Below are 16184 nucleotides of genomic sequence, written 5' to 3' on the forward strand. Positions count from 1 at the left end.
ATTTCATGCCGAGCGAGGAGATGTCCAGGAACTACATCTCATCCTAGATGTACCTCTGTAGGCATACACGGTACTTGATTACCAAATTTTTCTCAGAATCCTTGATACCCAACTTCGTGCGAATGGCATGAAAAAAATTGGTAAACTCTGGCATGTCTTGGTCCCTTCCCTACCACAACTTAGTCCACTTTATATATTTATCCTCATAGCTCTCAACAAGGTAGTATTTCTCCTTGATGGTGTCCCAAAACGAATTCCAACTGGGTGTGGCTGAAAATAGTGAGGGCATAGTTTCATCCTTCTACTCACAATAGGTTTCCCACTAGTCCTTGACGTTGGGGGCAGCTTTGAGAAGAGAAAAGGTAATCTTTTTCCAGCTGGAAAAATCATGAACAAAAAAAATCCTTCTAGAAGTTTTAACCATTTATCTATGGCATCTACATCTATTTGGCCTTTAAAAATGGGAATGTCAAAGTTTACTTGTAAATTAAAAGGAGTGGTGCCTCTAGAGTGGTTGTTGGATGTGGATGCGCCACCAGTGGGCAACCATTGAAGGATCTAGGCAAAGTTATCCATCATCATGTTCCTTTGTTTCTTAAAGGCCTCCTAAGCAATATTTTGATAGGATCTCCTACTCCCTCGTCTTTCTTTTCTCCCCCCATGGGAGGATTTTGGGATTTGCGAGGTTGGTCTTGCAAAGGTTCGACTAGTTCAAGATGTAACTCCTTATATCCTGACCTCGTTGGGTACACGCAAAGAAAAATAGAGAAAGAGAAGACTTATTTGATACCACTGATCTGAATTTAAACAAGAATGCAAAAAATTAGAGATATAACAATAAATACAAAGATGCAATAGAAATAACACTTCTTTTCATTAATATCAAATACTGAAATATGCTTACAAACATAATGGAAATAAGACTAGTTCAAGCGATGGTAGCTTATCTATGAGAAGAGATGTGGCAGCTACATGCATTTGAACTATGTTACAATTAGGCTTGAGGGCCTATTTATTATTGAGAAGCAATGGATAACCCCAAACATCCAAAAGCCTAACCCTAGGAGATGAAACGCCAAACTATGGGCCCCATTGGGGTAAATTGGTACATCAACTTCTTGGGGTCGTAGCTTTGGCATACGATCTTCATTTGATGTGTATGATACCTCGTTAGAAATATCTATCTTAGGACTAAAACTACTAACAAGAAATAAAAATACGTACACTAATATTTTCCACCGGTGGTTTTCCAAAAAAACGTCGTTGAGGGCCTCAAAACGGCTCTGGAAGTTTAGGACCTGAAAAACTAGTAAAAATAGTAAATTGTGCTACAATTAAGGAAACATCAAAACTGAAAGAAACAGTTGTGGGGTCCAAGTGGAATAGGAGGGTGGCCACTAGTATCCACCTGGATCAATCTAATTTCTCCTCCAAATAGGTTTAACACATATTGACTTGTATATCTTATGTTGTCAAGACCTCCAACCTAATCTACATCAACAAATCCATGCATGTCCAACAATTTGTCCAATCCTGGTATTCCTTGGTAGCATTGCCCATAAATAGCAGTGCCATACAAATACCTAAAAACCTTTTTAGTATTGTCCAATGCTCCTTCATTGCTTTTTACATATACCTTCTCAATACTCCCACTGCATATGCAATGTCTAATATAGTACATAATATTTCATACATCAAACTTTCAACCATATTGGCATATGTAACATGAGAAATGTCATCTTGCTCTTCCTATGTCTTGGGACACTGATTTAGAGATAAATTTACACTTACATGAACAGGGACCTTTACCTATTTACATCCCTACATATTAAACCTCTTAATCTAATTTAACTAGAGTTTCCTCTTTGCTCGACTTCTTTTAATTTCCATGCTCAAAATGAAATTTGGAACACCAAGATCCTTTATGTCAAATTTATAGGGAAATTGTGTTTTCACTTCTTGTATGGTTTTTTTGCCATTTCCAATCAACAAGATATCATCTAGATACAAGAAAAATAAATAAGATGATCACCAAATAATTTGAAATACATATAATGATATTCTTTGCTCCTTGTGAATCCAAATCCCAATATATAAGTATCAAATTTTTGATACCACATCCTTGGTGATTTATTTAACCCTTATAGGGACATTTTCAAATTGTATACCAACTCTTTATTTCAATTTATTGTAAATCCTCCAGGTTGATTCATATAGATTTCTTCTTCTAGATCCCCATGTAAGAATGTTGTCTTCATATTCGTATGTTCTACTTCAAAATCAAAAGAAACAACAATAGATAAAATAAATCTAATAGAAGTTAACCTGGAAATAAGAGAAACAATCTCACCAAAGTCAATGTTGGACATTGGATAAACCAGTGCTCCTCGTTTGTTTCGTAACATGTTCTTAATGAGCTCTTGTGGATCCATTAACTCTGGCGCTACATTTTTTTACTAACACCTATGGTTATGGTGTAATGGCGATCATGATAGTAATAAGTGGTATTAGAGCCAAAGGTCTCGAGTTAGAATCACACCTAACCCATGCTAGGGGGGAGATTGTTTGACATTGGATAAGCCAACACTCCCTGTGTGTTTTGTGACATGTTGTTAAATGCCTCTCATGGATTCGTGAACTCTGGAAATATGTTTGTTTACTAAAACCAATCGATTTTGATGTAATGGAAATTGTGATTCCAACAGTCAATTCCCTCTACCTAGGAATAACCTTTTTCTACTAACCAATCTTCATATTTCTCCACTTTTCCTTTTTCATTCAACTTCTTCTTAAACACCCATTTGTTGCCAATGGGATTTATTTTAACTAGAAAATTCACTATATTCCAAGTCCCATTCTTGCCTAAGGCCATCATTTCTTAAATCGTGGTATTTTTCCAGATTTTTCCATCATATAAATCCGTTGCCCCCTAAAAATTAGAGGATCATCATTATTAATAAACAAAATATAGTTTGAACAAAAATTAGGTGGAGCATAACTTTCTCGTTGTCTTCTTTCCCGAACTAATCTTCTCAATACCAGAGTACGTAGTTCTTCTTCTTCTTCAAATTCCCATTCTTCTATAGATTTTGATTCATTATCCTTCACTTCAAACCATATCTTCTCTAGTTCTTTCTCCCTTGGTATGACTTGTTGCTCGACAACATCTTTGATTTCTCTAAATAATTCATTTTTATTATACACAACCTTCTTAGTTTTCATGTTACAAATATTATAAATTTTCACACCATCTTTATATCCAATAAAGATACACTTTTTAGCTTTCTTCTCTACCTTACCCATATTCTACGGTTTTCTTACCAATCCATACTTCATGTGGAGTCTTATCATCCAACCCTGATGAGGGTGATGTATTTAGTAGGTCACATGCAATATCCACTATCTTCGCCTAGAAATATTGTCCTAACTTGGCACCACTGAGCATGCTTCTTGCTTTCTCCATTAGCATCATATTCATCCTTTATACATATCCATTCTACTGAGGTGCATATGGATTAGTATTCTTCCTTTCTATACGAAACTTCTTACAGAATTCTTTGAATTCATTCCCACATAATTCTCCAAAATTATATGTCCTCAACACCTCAATTTTCTTCTCTATCTTTTTTTCACAAGAGACTTAAACTCTTTTGAATTTGTCAGACTTCATATTTTTTCTTATGGAAATAAATCCATGTATTCCTTGAGAAGTTATCTATAAATGAGACACATTACATATATTTACCTAATGATAGAACTAACATAGGTTAAAACATATAACTATGCACCAACTAGAATGTTCCCTTTTCCCTCGTAGTACCAAAGGAGAATATTACCCGTTTCTACTTCCCATATAAATTATGTTCACGAAAATAAAATTATAGAGAGAAACTATACATACCTTCTACCATACCATTACCATGTAGTATTACAATGCCTTTATCTCCAATATTCCATAGTCTTTCATGACACATCATAACCTTTTCTCCAAATGCTATAGGAGTTTTTCCTTCTTCAATACTGCTCTTTGGAATAGTGGAACTACTACAACCATCACAAGCAATGATTTCTAGCAACTTATATAAAGTTCCAATTTTAACTCCTATGAACGATACCCTTTCTCCTTGAGCCACCTTGTAGTTATCCTTTTCAAACATTGTTTTTACACCTCCATTATTCATCTTGCATACAAAAATCAAATTTTGGCTAATCCTGGGATGTGAAGAACACCAGGGGGTGTTCTAATCCTTCCAACCATGATATTGAACTTTAATTTTCCTTGTCCTATGATTCTAGTTGTCAAGTCATCACCTAAGAAAACATTGCTTTTGTCATATCTTTTGTACTGACAAAAGCACTCCTTGAGAGGAATCATATAAAATAATGTCCTTGAGTAAACTAATCATACCTCATCATCTACATGTCTACTTGAAGAAGCCAAGTACATATCCCCTCCTTGATTTGAGGAGTTTTTTCTTCAATAGAAGGATCATTACTAAATCCCTTCCCTTTCTCCGCAATTTTGAATTCACAATATTTCTTGTAATGCCCTTCTTTTCCACATATCCAACATTCCTTTATAAATTTTCTTGGAGATTTCTATCTTCCTTTAGATTTAATCTCCCACTTGTTAAATTATTTTATTTTCATTTTGTGATTGTCCTCTTAAAGATAAGGCGTATGTGTTCTAACTTTCCATGTTTTTCTACCTCGTCTCATCCAATAACAAGGATGAGACTATTTAATCAAAAATAGTTACAATAATACCTATAGAAACAACTAAACTATCCTACAAATTTTGGATAGGAAAATAAAACTAATATTAATATCTTCATCTAATATATAAATATCGAGAAACAATATATGATTTACCATAGTATTGAAGGTGTTTTGATGCTCTGTCACGAAGTTTCCATCCTTCATTCTCAGGTTATACAAGTGTTTTTATAGGATCAAATTTTTCACTAAGGATTTACACTGATACAAAGTTCCCAACTTGTTCCATGATGAAGCTATTGCAACTTTTCCTAAAACATTCAATAATACTAAATCTAAGAGACAAAACCATATTATTATTTTTTCCTTTCACTCTAACTTAGTCCAATCTTGTATTGATATCCCTGTTGATGTGGTACCTAGATCCATGACAATCCACTGATCTTTGTTGACCAATAGATCTTCCATAGCTCAAAATTTTTCTCATTAAATTTCTTGATCTCTATATTTGAACTACTCACCACTTATTTTCATTGCAAGAATTGATTCCACATATCTTCCTCTGTAATAGGGTCTACCATAGGTTTGAGCCAAACCCCTTAGCCACAAAAACATCCTCTTGTTTCCAAACCTAGCTTTGATACAAAATGTAGGTTTTTACCCTATACAATTATTTTCCATTAATATATTCTTGATCATATAGAAAATATGCATTAGCAGATCCACACATTAATATAGATATTTTGCCCTAGAAACCCAAACCAGGAAAACTAGATTTTTTTTTTTCTCACTATATTCTTCTTTACAATATTACAGTAAAATTTATATATATCCTACAACATCCATAAACTACCAATCTTTTTACCTTGGATTAAAATACAATTATATTTCCTTAACCAAAATTAAAAAAACATGGGATAAACCAACATGTACCACAAAACAACTAAAAGTAAAAATTGTGTGCCAAAAACTACCAAAATGGATGCAAAAAGTCCCCTTTTTTTACACAAGTGGGTTTTATCACCCTCATCTCCCCCGACCCCTCCACTACACTCAATACATTGTACAACACAATAGGGGAGTCATGCAAAAAATATAACACATACCCAACACTTATTATGATCTTATTAGGAAAAATACTAAGAGGGGGGTGTGGTTGTGTGGGGGGTGAATCATGTTTTTAATTCACTTTAACTTTCAGTTTCACATTCAAAATTTTGTAAACAAATGTTATTCAGACAACTCACATGTGTACGCATCTTCATTGAATTAAAACCATGTATATCTAGATTACTTAATTTCCATAACTCCCATTAGATGTTTAACTTAATCATTGCATTACTAGTTCTTTGCCATTTACTATCCAGTAAAGAATAGATAAATCACAACACAAAACCATCATGGGCACTGAGATTTTAGGTGGAAACCAATGTGGGAGAAAACCATCATTGTTGTCGTCTTTGTCTTCTTCTATAATGAAAAATCATTCATTACATCATGGTTTTTTACTAGTGTGTATTCTTTCCAGCATGTAGGTACATACTTGCAGGAGGCTACAACCTCAACTCATTCTCCAACACCTACTAAAAGGGAGCTACAACCCCTTGATCTCATTTATCATCTCTTATAGGAAAGGATCTCCTACCCCCTCATTAAAGGTTGCAACCCTCAATACTTTGTGACAATGTTTCACAATATTTAATATTGGATCCACCTATCTCAAATACACATCAAAACATGTAGGACATCTTTCATCAAATATTCAAATTGGACCCACACCCATCAATAAGCTCAACCAAATATCAAGATACAAGTATTGGTTACTAAAAAAATTGAGCACAGAATCAATGAATCATGGAACCAATGTTGAATCACTATATACCCAATCATAATGCAACATCATCACTGATTAATATACCAAGCCACAACCAAATCAATCCAATCAACATTGCCAAACACAAACCATCTTAATCAAGACATCATTAATAAACAATAATAAATAGAAAAAAACTCATCAGTTTTCATCATCAAGAAACAATTCAAACCTTGATCAAATTCAACTCAGAGTATATACCTAATTGTTATGAAGCATATATACACACTTATCATGTGTTAAACCTATGTATATATTTCAAAATACGTAATATGTTATCACAAAACTTATACGTGAAAATACTAAATAATATTTGCGTATGTACATGATATTCCTAAATCAAACCAGCATATAGATCTTAAATTATTGAATCAAATCATCTTTGCAAACACACCACAAATTTTGCATACTTCACTATTAAAATCACATATCACAGCAAACACATTCAGATCATACCACCACTATGCCCACATATCATGCATTATTAGCCACTTAAATATTTGCAACAAGCAAATCAATCAAGCATATATTTCAACATATCTTCAAAAACTTTCATATTTGAGTCTTCTCCTTAGTCCCTAGTGCGCACCTTTTTCAACTCAGATCACACATGAATAATCCATTACATTGCACACTTAACTCCTTGATCTCTTTCTCCTTATATAAGTTTTTTCTTTTCCAATACCACAGGAAAATCCCTTGGTAATTTTGTTAGTATTTGTTGACAGGATCAAATACAATTTGTTGACCCAATACTATGTGTAATGACCATGGTAATGGCTCCTAGTTTTTATTTTCCATGGGTAGGATTTTTTTACGTGACTTTTGTACACAAAACCTTCATATGTATGCAATTCTTCTTCACAGGGGTCTTGTATACTTTCCAAACTTCACATTTTTCATTCATTTTGTAACTAAGCTACCAATTCTCTATGACATCCTATGTAATATTTTTACTATAAAACATTCCATCTACGATAGTGTCATAATCATTATATTATAACTAAGTTGAAATCAAGGTCATATCAGTTAAGTATTTTTTCATCAAGGACAACTCATTAGCCATAGTGCCAATAATCTCCACCTTTGGACTTGATGGCAACCACTTTGGTATTTGGAAACCACTTGCAAACACCAAGTCTTCTCTCCCCCTTTGACATCAAGGGAAAAGATCTAAACTAGGTTGAAATAAGTACTTTCTCTTGTAGCACTCATCACTCTAAGTTTGATCTGTTGATATGAACTATGATGTCTTCATACTAACCATGCTCCCCCTGAGCATATATTGGACCTTCTAAAGATATGTAATTTATAAGTACAAGGATTTATGATTCAAGTGCATGTATATCCATAAGCACACATGACTTCTACTTTAACCTATGACTTTATGATCCCATGTTTACATCAATCACCCATAATGGGCTTACATACATGACATGAATAGATCCCAATAACCCATACAAGACTGAATTTTATAATGATTACGACATGAGTATTTTCATGACCAATACACCAACAAAATAGAACATTAATTATGCATGAATTTTACAAATTCACACAAATGTGCTCTCTTCCATGAAAGCCTTATATAATGATATGGAATCCCTGATCAACGATCTATGATTTTTGTAACACACAATCCATAAACAAGGATCTCAATAAAGAAACCATCATGCTTGACAGCATAATCATCTAACAACAAAAACACAAATGTCATAATGAAAACAACAAGAACATCCTCATAATCAAAAATCAATATATCCATAGGTAGATAAGACAGTGCATCATCATTCCCTTCAATATCATCAATACATGGCCAAATATGCAAGGCATCCAAGCTATAGCAAAGAAACTCATCCCTTTACCTCATGCCATTAAGGACAACCTAGTCTTTCCACATATAGAAGGAACCACAATCCTTAAGCAGTGAAAACATATCAACCTCTTGGGCCACAACACCATAAGAAGCACGTACAACATACTCTCTCCATGCATCAACAAAATATGTAAAATCGAAGAGAACCTCCAACATTACAAACCATCAACCAACATCAATAGTGGCCATAAAATACATATATTCCTCATCAAATGCATTAAGATTTATACAACAATAGCAATAACTTCATCATATGAAATCCAAGTGTTGTCATTTCAAATCGCACTAACAACACAAGTGTTGTAGGAAAGACAAAAATCCCCTAAAGATAGCCTCTGGGTTGATTGTAGACCAGTGCCTAGGACATTTGAAAGAGAGGAGTGCTTAAGAGATAAACTGTGAGGGGTTTTCAACAATCCAATTGTCATGTAAAAAGGTAATAAGATGGGCTTGGTTAAATAAGCCTTCACTGAGGTAGCTTCAAGCCAACACATGGATCCAAATGCTAGGGGTATCCTGGGAAAATCTCAAAGAGAAATTGCTTCATCTAGTGGCCGACACAAAACAATGAGACAACTCAACACTGAAGTTATAGTAATGGTGGAGAGGAAGAAAGGAGGGAAATGGATGCATAAGGTTGTAACAAACAGAATCCTAAGCAGTAATGTTCCAGTAGAAAAATGGAATTCGATGTATAGGGTTGTAAACAACACAAAATCCTAAGAAAATATTTTCCAAGAGAAATATGGAAGAGGAAGGAGGTGGAATGATAGAAACAACAGAGTACTTATTGAGGTTTCATGCCTATAACATGGGTACCTCTATCACCAAACAGTGTGAGAAAGATTGTGCTCATATAGGTACTGCAGGTTAATCCAATAACACAAGTAAATATGTAGTTACTACAAGTACTGTAGGCTATTGAATAACACAATTAAATATGTAATATGAAAAGGCATTGTTCTCTATTTAGCATCCAGGGTAAATCCATAAATCAGGGAGAAACCAACAATCTCATTACACTATTTCAGAGAAGGAAGAACAACTTATGAAATGATATTACAGAAGGGAAAACATACTACACATCAATCATGATTGGAATCAAAAGAGAGTTTCATTCATCCAATATGAGTCCAACGTACTAGTCCAATGGACTCATATTGTAACTATAACCAAGCTCCTCCCTCTTCTTAGCTAGAGCTTCAGCTATCCTGCTAGACTAGTTGTCTCGGCCTATGTAATGCGCTATTGCCAAAACGATTACAATTGGGATTCGATCCCTTCTTGGAAATAAATGGAAATTGCAGAACTAAAAATAAAACTGGAGGATTATGGAGGAAGTGTCCCTTATTTTGTCCCTGTGAATGGCCTTGGGTCAAGCCACTTCTATGTCATCTTCTGCCCATCTTCAATTTAGTTGGTTCCCTGTCACTTCTTCCTTTATTGTGTGAATGACTCATTCTCTGAAGTAGGGAATGGGTCGCCGCAAGTGCATGTCTCAGTGGTCCTTTGCTGTGTAGAGGAGTGAGGCTCCATGTCAAGCCATTAAGTATTCTTGAGCCTCCCATACTAGTTCACTACCACATCATACTCTTATTCAATGCTCCAGCTGCCAACCCATACACATTTACTTCCCAGTACCGTGCTCTTAGAGACGTGCTGTAATCGGGGCCATTACTCTTGTAGACGTCGCAGAACTAAAAGTTTCAAAGCTCCTTAGCTCCCTTGATTTTAGCCCCTTATATTGTTGTTCTATTCATATGAATAGGGCTTATGACTAGGGGCTCAACCTTCAGGCACTAAGACCTTTAGGTCTATGTCCAGGGGCCATTTTCCTTTGTTACTGGGAATCCCTTATCCCGAAGATATCCTGCGCCTGCCTTTGATAACACCCAGTGATACCTGCAATCTCCGATCTGTGGGATTGGGCCCACCAGCTATATCGCAATCACAATACGGGAGAGGGAGGGACCTTACATATTTTTACATCACAAGCCAACAGTCCAGAATCGAAGTCCTCATGAGATATGTCAAATAAAATATCACATCTAGGAGGATTCCCCAGATATCACAATCGCAACCCGAAGGTGGGGACCTTTTACATTCTTTCTTAGCGCTGGCCGACTATCCTAGACACAGGAGCTTTATAGGCTAGATCACATAATATATCACATTGGGGACGATCCCCGCTTATCGCAATCGCAAGCTTAGAAGGAACTTTGGCAAAAGAAAGACTTTGTTGTGTGTGATCGTCGATTGCCAATCTGGGGGGGTGATGTCATCACTGCCACATGTCACCCTGCTAGTGGTGACATTTGTTACCCAGAAATACCCCTATAGGACCCCTAAAAATGCTAAATTTTAATGCCATGTGATCCGTGGAAGAGAAATAAAATGGACTACCTAACCTTGATTTTTTCATGAATTCCTTTGTTAAATAGAATCGGCCCCTCCCAAGAGATTTAACATTGTATTGCAAATCAGTGATATTGCGAGGTTTTTAAATTGGTAGCTCCTTTACTCTACCAATTTCTGATATCATGGGATTTACTATGATGTTGTGAGATGAAGGACTATAGGATTGTGATACTACGGGAATGCGGGATCGGGGTACTACGGGATCCAGGACTGTAGGAATGCGGGAATGCGAGATGTGGGAATCTGAGAATGCAGAATCACGGGATGCGGGATTGCAGGACACCCAATACGTGGGAGTGTGAGATTTACCATATTTCATCGCATGGAGGAGAGAGAAGGGGGCATATTAGCCTTGGTTTTTCCATGCATTTCCTTTGTTAATTCTTTTCGGCCTCGCCTGACGATGTTACACTATATCATTGAATCGCACACTACGAGGTTTATAATTTAGAACCTCGTTGATCACGCTGATAGAAAATATCCTAAACCAAACGATGCTTCTTGCCTACTAGACTCTGTCAATAGCTGATTTGCAATTACGATAAGCTCTTGGGTCCTCGATATGTGATTTTCCTTTACACTTGGTCATTTTCTTTGTTCTTCTGGCTTTCCAAGCGTAACTTCAATAGGCCATATTTTATTATACATAAGTCCATTTTTGGACTTCCATATATCATTGGAAAGCTATTTTTGGGCACTATGAAATGGGGAGAGTCCAATTTAGCTCTGAAATATTTTTTGGCTTAGTAAGGTGACTTCAATCTTTGCTGCTATTGGTCAACTTTGACCAACTAAAACCCACAATGTAGTGAGTGACAACATTGACTCAACTTGGGGACAGTGCCTTGCTGGAAAGGTGCTGAGAACCTGTAGACCAGTGGATTTCCTTCCATTTGGAATGGAGTCAGAAATATATGAAGTTACATAACATATCCATGAACCTTTGTTTGCAGGGAGTCACTTCCTCCTCAAACTGAAATGCAGAAATAAGAATTCTAACAACTAGAAATTAAATTTTCATCTAGTGAGATTATTTATATACAGTCCTACTTATGCACAAGACTCAATTCACCTAAGTGAGTTCAACCCTCCAATGGAGCTAGGTCAGCATTAGAGTATTGGGCCTTATGCCTTCATGCTGTTGAAATTTAAAAATCAAAGCCGACATGCACCATGAAAAATATTCAAACAAGGAACCTGATACATGTTGCTGAAATTTAAAAATTAAAGCTGACATGCACCATGAAAAATCTTCAAACAAGGAACCTGATACATGCTGCTAAAACAACCTATGTTGTTGGGTTAAAAATATGCTCATGTAATTAGCCACAATGTCATGGAATTCACAAGGAAAATTTTTAGCTGCCTCCTCTTCATGAGCAATCTACTGACCAATATCCTCTTGGCGAGGGCAGCCACAAACAGTTCTCAGCTTCACAACTTTAGACTTTTCGAGAAACGCTTGTTGTTGATTCTTTGTTACCCATTTGTTGGTGGGCCAACCTTCTTGGAAATCTGCAGTAGAATCTTCAGTTTCTAAGTTGCAAGAGTTAGAGATGAGGGCCTACTGAGACTTCCCAACAGGGACCTTTTTGCAATAAGTAATCACAAGCACTGGTTGGTCCTTCGACTCTGGGCTCTTCTTGAAAGTTTTTCTACTGGGAGCCTTCTCCCCACTTGCTGGTAAATAACCCCTTTTTTACCCGATTGACCATCTCTTCCTCCTCTAAATAATATGAATCATGCTTTGGAGGAGGGTCTTGGTCTTGTTCTCCAAGCGAAAAATGAGCATTGCAAATTGGAGGCTCTCCGGTGACTTCCTAATGGGCTTCCTCTTCTTGTGTATCTTCCCCTGACTGGAAGCATTATGGCTTTGCATCACTTGACTCTTCACCAGAGTCGTATTCATCATAAGAAGGGGAAACATCACATTCGACTAAATTAGACCCCTAAGGGTTTGTTGGCAACTTGACGACATTAGCTTCTTCTCTTTCTTGCTTAGTGGGTGATGCTTCTTGATGCGAGAAGGGTGTCTTCCTGGAGTGGAGCTCCATAAACATCTTCAACAGATTCATCAACCTCATAAATGTCTTCATCATTAAAATATGCACAACAATATTCAAATAGAGCATTCAGTGGATATAATCCTTTGTAATAGTGATTGAACGATGTATGAAAACTTCTTAGGGAAGATATGCTACTATGAGGTATTTTTTTGTACCGGACTCTAGCATCCTCATCTAAAGACAATTTGAACAATTTCATTTCTATATCTTCAAGAAGAATACCTTTTCGCTACATGCATTCATGAAAGTCTTTGAGGTGTTGGTCAAGTCTTCGCTCTATGTTCCCACTGAATCTAGGAAAATAGGTATTCCACTCATGAAATGCAAGGACATGATTGGGATAACCAACAATAGAAGAGAAATCCACTAGGGAAAATTGGTTGGCCAAAAATTCAAGAAGGACCATCTTGAGAACCTCCCTATATGAGTGATTTCGGTTTCAAAATTAGGGGAATTTTTCGACTGTTGTAGCATTATAGTGAGTATGGGGCTACTTGAAAGCCATGATGATCAAACAAAGATATGGACAATGGATTCGCTAGGATGTTTACCATAAAATTGAAACAGTGGAGTCGCCAAGGTCAGAGATCTTCAACCCACTCTTCACTTTCTCACCTAACAAAGGAAATGTAAAAATGTGTCGTACCCAGGGAAAAATATTCTAATCCGTTCCACGGAAACGGCGACAGAAAGATGTTGTCACTTCAAATCACACCAACATCACAAGTACTGTAGGAAAGACAGAATCCCCCCTAAAGACAACCTCTGGGTTTATTGTAGACTAGTGCCTAGGAAATCTTAAAGAAAGGAGTGCTTAAGAGAGAAACTGTGAGGGGTTTCTAGCACTCCAATTGTCGTGTAAAAGGGTAATAGGACAGGCTTGGTTCAATAAGCCTTCATTGAGGTAGCTTCAAGGCAACACATGGATCCAAATGTTGGGGATATATAGGGGCAATCTCAAAGAGAAATGGCTTCATCTGGTGGCTGACACACAACAATGAGACAACTCAATACTGAAGTTGTAGTAATGGTTGAGAGGAGGAAGGAAGGAGGGAAATAGATGCATAGGGCTGTAATAAACAAAATCCAAAGCAACAATTTTCTAGTATAAAAATGGAATTCGATGTATAGGGATGTAAACAACACAAAATCCTAAGGATATATTTTCCAATAGAAATATGGAAGAGGAAGGAGGTGGAATGATAGAAACATCGAAGTACTTATTGAGGTTTGATGCCTATAACATGGGTACCTCTATCACCAAACAGTGTGAGAAAGGTTGTGCTCATACAGGTATTGTAGGTTAATCCAATAACACAATTAAATATATAGTTCTATAGGTATTATAGGCTATTGAATAACAAAATTAATTTTTTAATACGCAAAGGCATTTTTCTCTATCGAGCAGCTAGGGTAAATCCATGAATTAGGGAGAAACCAACTATCTCATTACAATATTTCAGAGAAGGGAGAACAACTTATGAAATGATATTACATAAGGGAAAACATGCTTCACATCGATCATGCTTGGAATCACTAGAGAGTTTCATTCATCCAATATGAGTCCACCATACCAGTCCATAACATCCAGCACCACATCAGTCAAGTCCACCATGAATAAGAAAATAGAAACAAAATGGCATCTCAAAATTCAAACCGCTCCGGTGAGGAATTCCGGAACCCTTAATAAGTGTTTCTTCCCCCTATTTATATGAAGAGGGGGGAGCTTGGGTTTCAATTACAAAAATTTCTTAGCCAGAGCCCCAGCTTTCTTGCTAGACTAGTTGTCTTGGCCTATGTAAGGCACTATTTCCCAAAACGATTACAATTGGGATTCGATCCCTTCTTGGAAATAAATGGAAATTGTAGAACTAAAAATAAAACTAGAGGATGATGGAGGAAGTGTCCCTTCTTCTATCCCTGTGAATGGCCTTAGGTCAAGCCACTTCTCTGTCATCGTATGCCCCTTTGTTGTTTAGTTGGTTCCCTGTCGCTTCTGCCTTTACTGCGTGAATGACTCATTCTTTGGAGTAGGGAGTGGGTCAATGTAAGTGTCTGTCTTAGTTGTCCTTTGTTGTGTAGAGGAGTGAGTCTCCATACTGAGCCATTAAGTCTTCTTGAGCCTCCCATACTAGTTCACCATCGCACCGTACTCTTATTCAATGCTGTAGGTGTTGACCCATATGCCTTTACTTCCATGTACTGTGCTCTCGAAGCCCTACTGTAATCGAGGCCTTTACTCTTGTAGACACTGTAGAATGGCAAGTTCCAAAGGTCCTTAGCCCCATTGATTTTATCCCCTTATACTGTTTTTCTCTTTATATGACCACAGGATGTGACCAGGGGCTCAGCCTTCAGGATTTAAGACCTTTAGGCCTGTGCTCGGTGGTTGTTTTCCTTTGTTACTGGGAATCCCACATCTCAGAGATATCCCGTCCCTGCCTTTGATAATACTCAATGATACCTACAATCATCGATCTGCGGGATTAGGCCCACCAACTATATCACAATAGCAATACGGGAGAGGGAGGGGCCTTACGTCTTTTTACATCACAGGATGACAGTCCAGACGTGAAGTCCTCATGAGATATGTCAAATAAAATATCACATCCTGGAGGATTCCCCGAATATCGCAATTGCAACCCTGGAGAGGAGGGACCTTTTACCTTCTTTCTCAGTGATGTTCGACTGTCTTGGACATGGGAACTTTATAGGCCATATCACATAATATATCGTGTCCAGGAGGATCCCCACTTATCACAATTGCAAGCCTGGAAGGAACTTTGGTGGAAGAAAGACTTTTTTGTGTGTGATCATCGATTGCTGATCTATGGGGGGTGATGTCATCATTGCCATGTGTCACCCTATGAGTGGTGACACATGTCACCTGTAAATGCCATATAGGACCCCTGAAAATGCCAAATTTGAATGTCACGTGTCCTCCGTACTTCCATGTCATTTCCGTATTTCCACGTTATTGATGACATTAACTGCCATGTCAGCCATAAGGACCAATGATATTGTGCCACATGTCCCCCTGGAGGAGAGAGAAAATGGCCTGCCCAACCTTGGTTTTTTCATGAATTCCTTTGTTAAATAGAATCGGCCCCTCACCAACGATTTAACATTATATCACAAATCAAAAAGATCGCAAGGTTTTTAAAGTGGTAGCCCCTTTACTCTGTCAATTTTCAATATCACAAGATTTACTATGATGTTGCAACATGTAGGACTA

The sequence above is a fragment of the Pinus tabuliformis genome, chromosome 6 (assembly GCF_031772625.1).
Source record: "Pinus tabuliformis cultivar Carrire ecotype Pingquan chromosome 6, CPIR1, whole genome shotgun sequence".
Lineage (NCBI taxonomy): Eukaryota > Viridiplantae > Streptophyta > Pinopsida > Pinales > Pinaceae > Pinus > Pinus tabuliformis.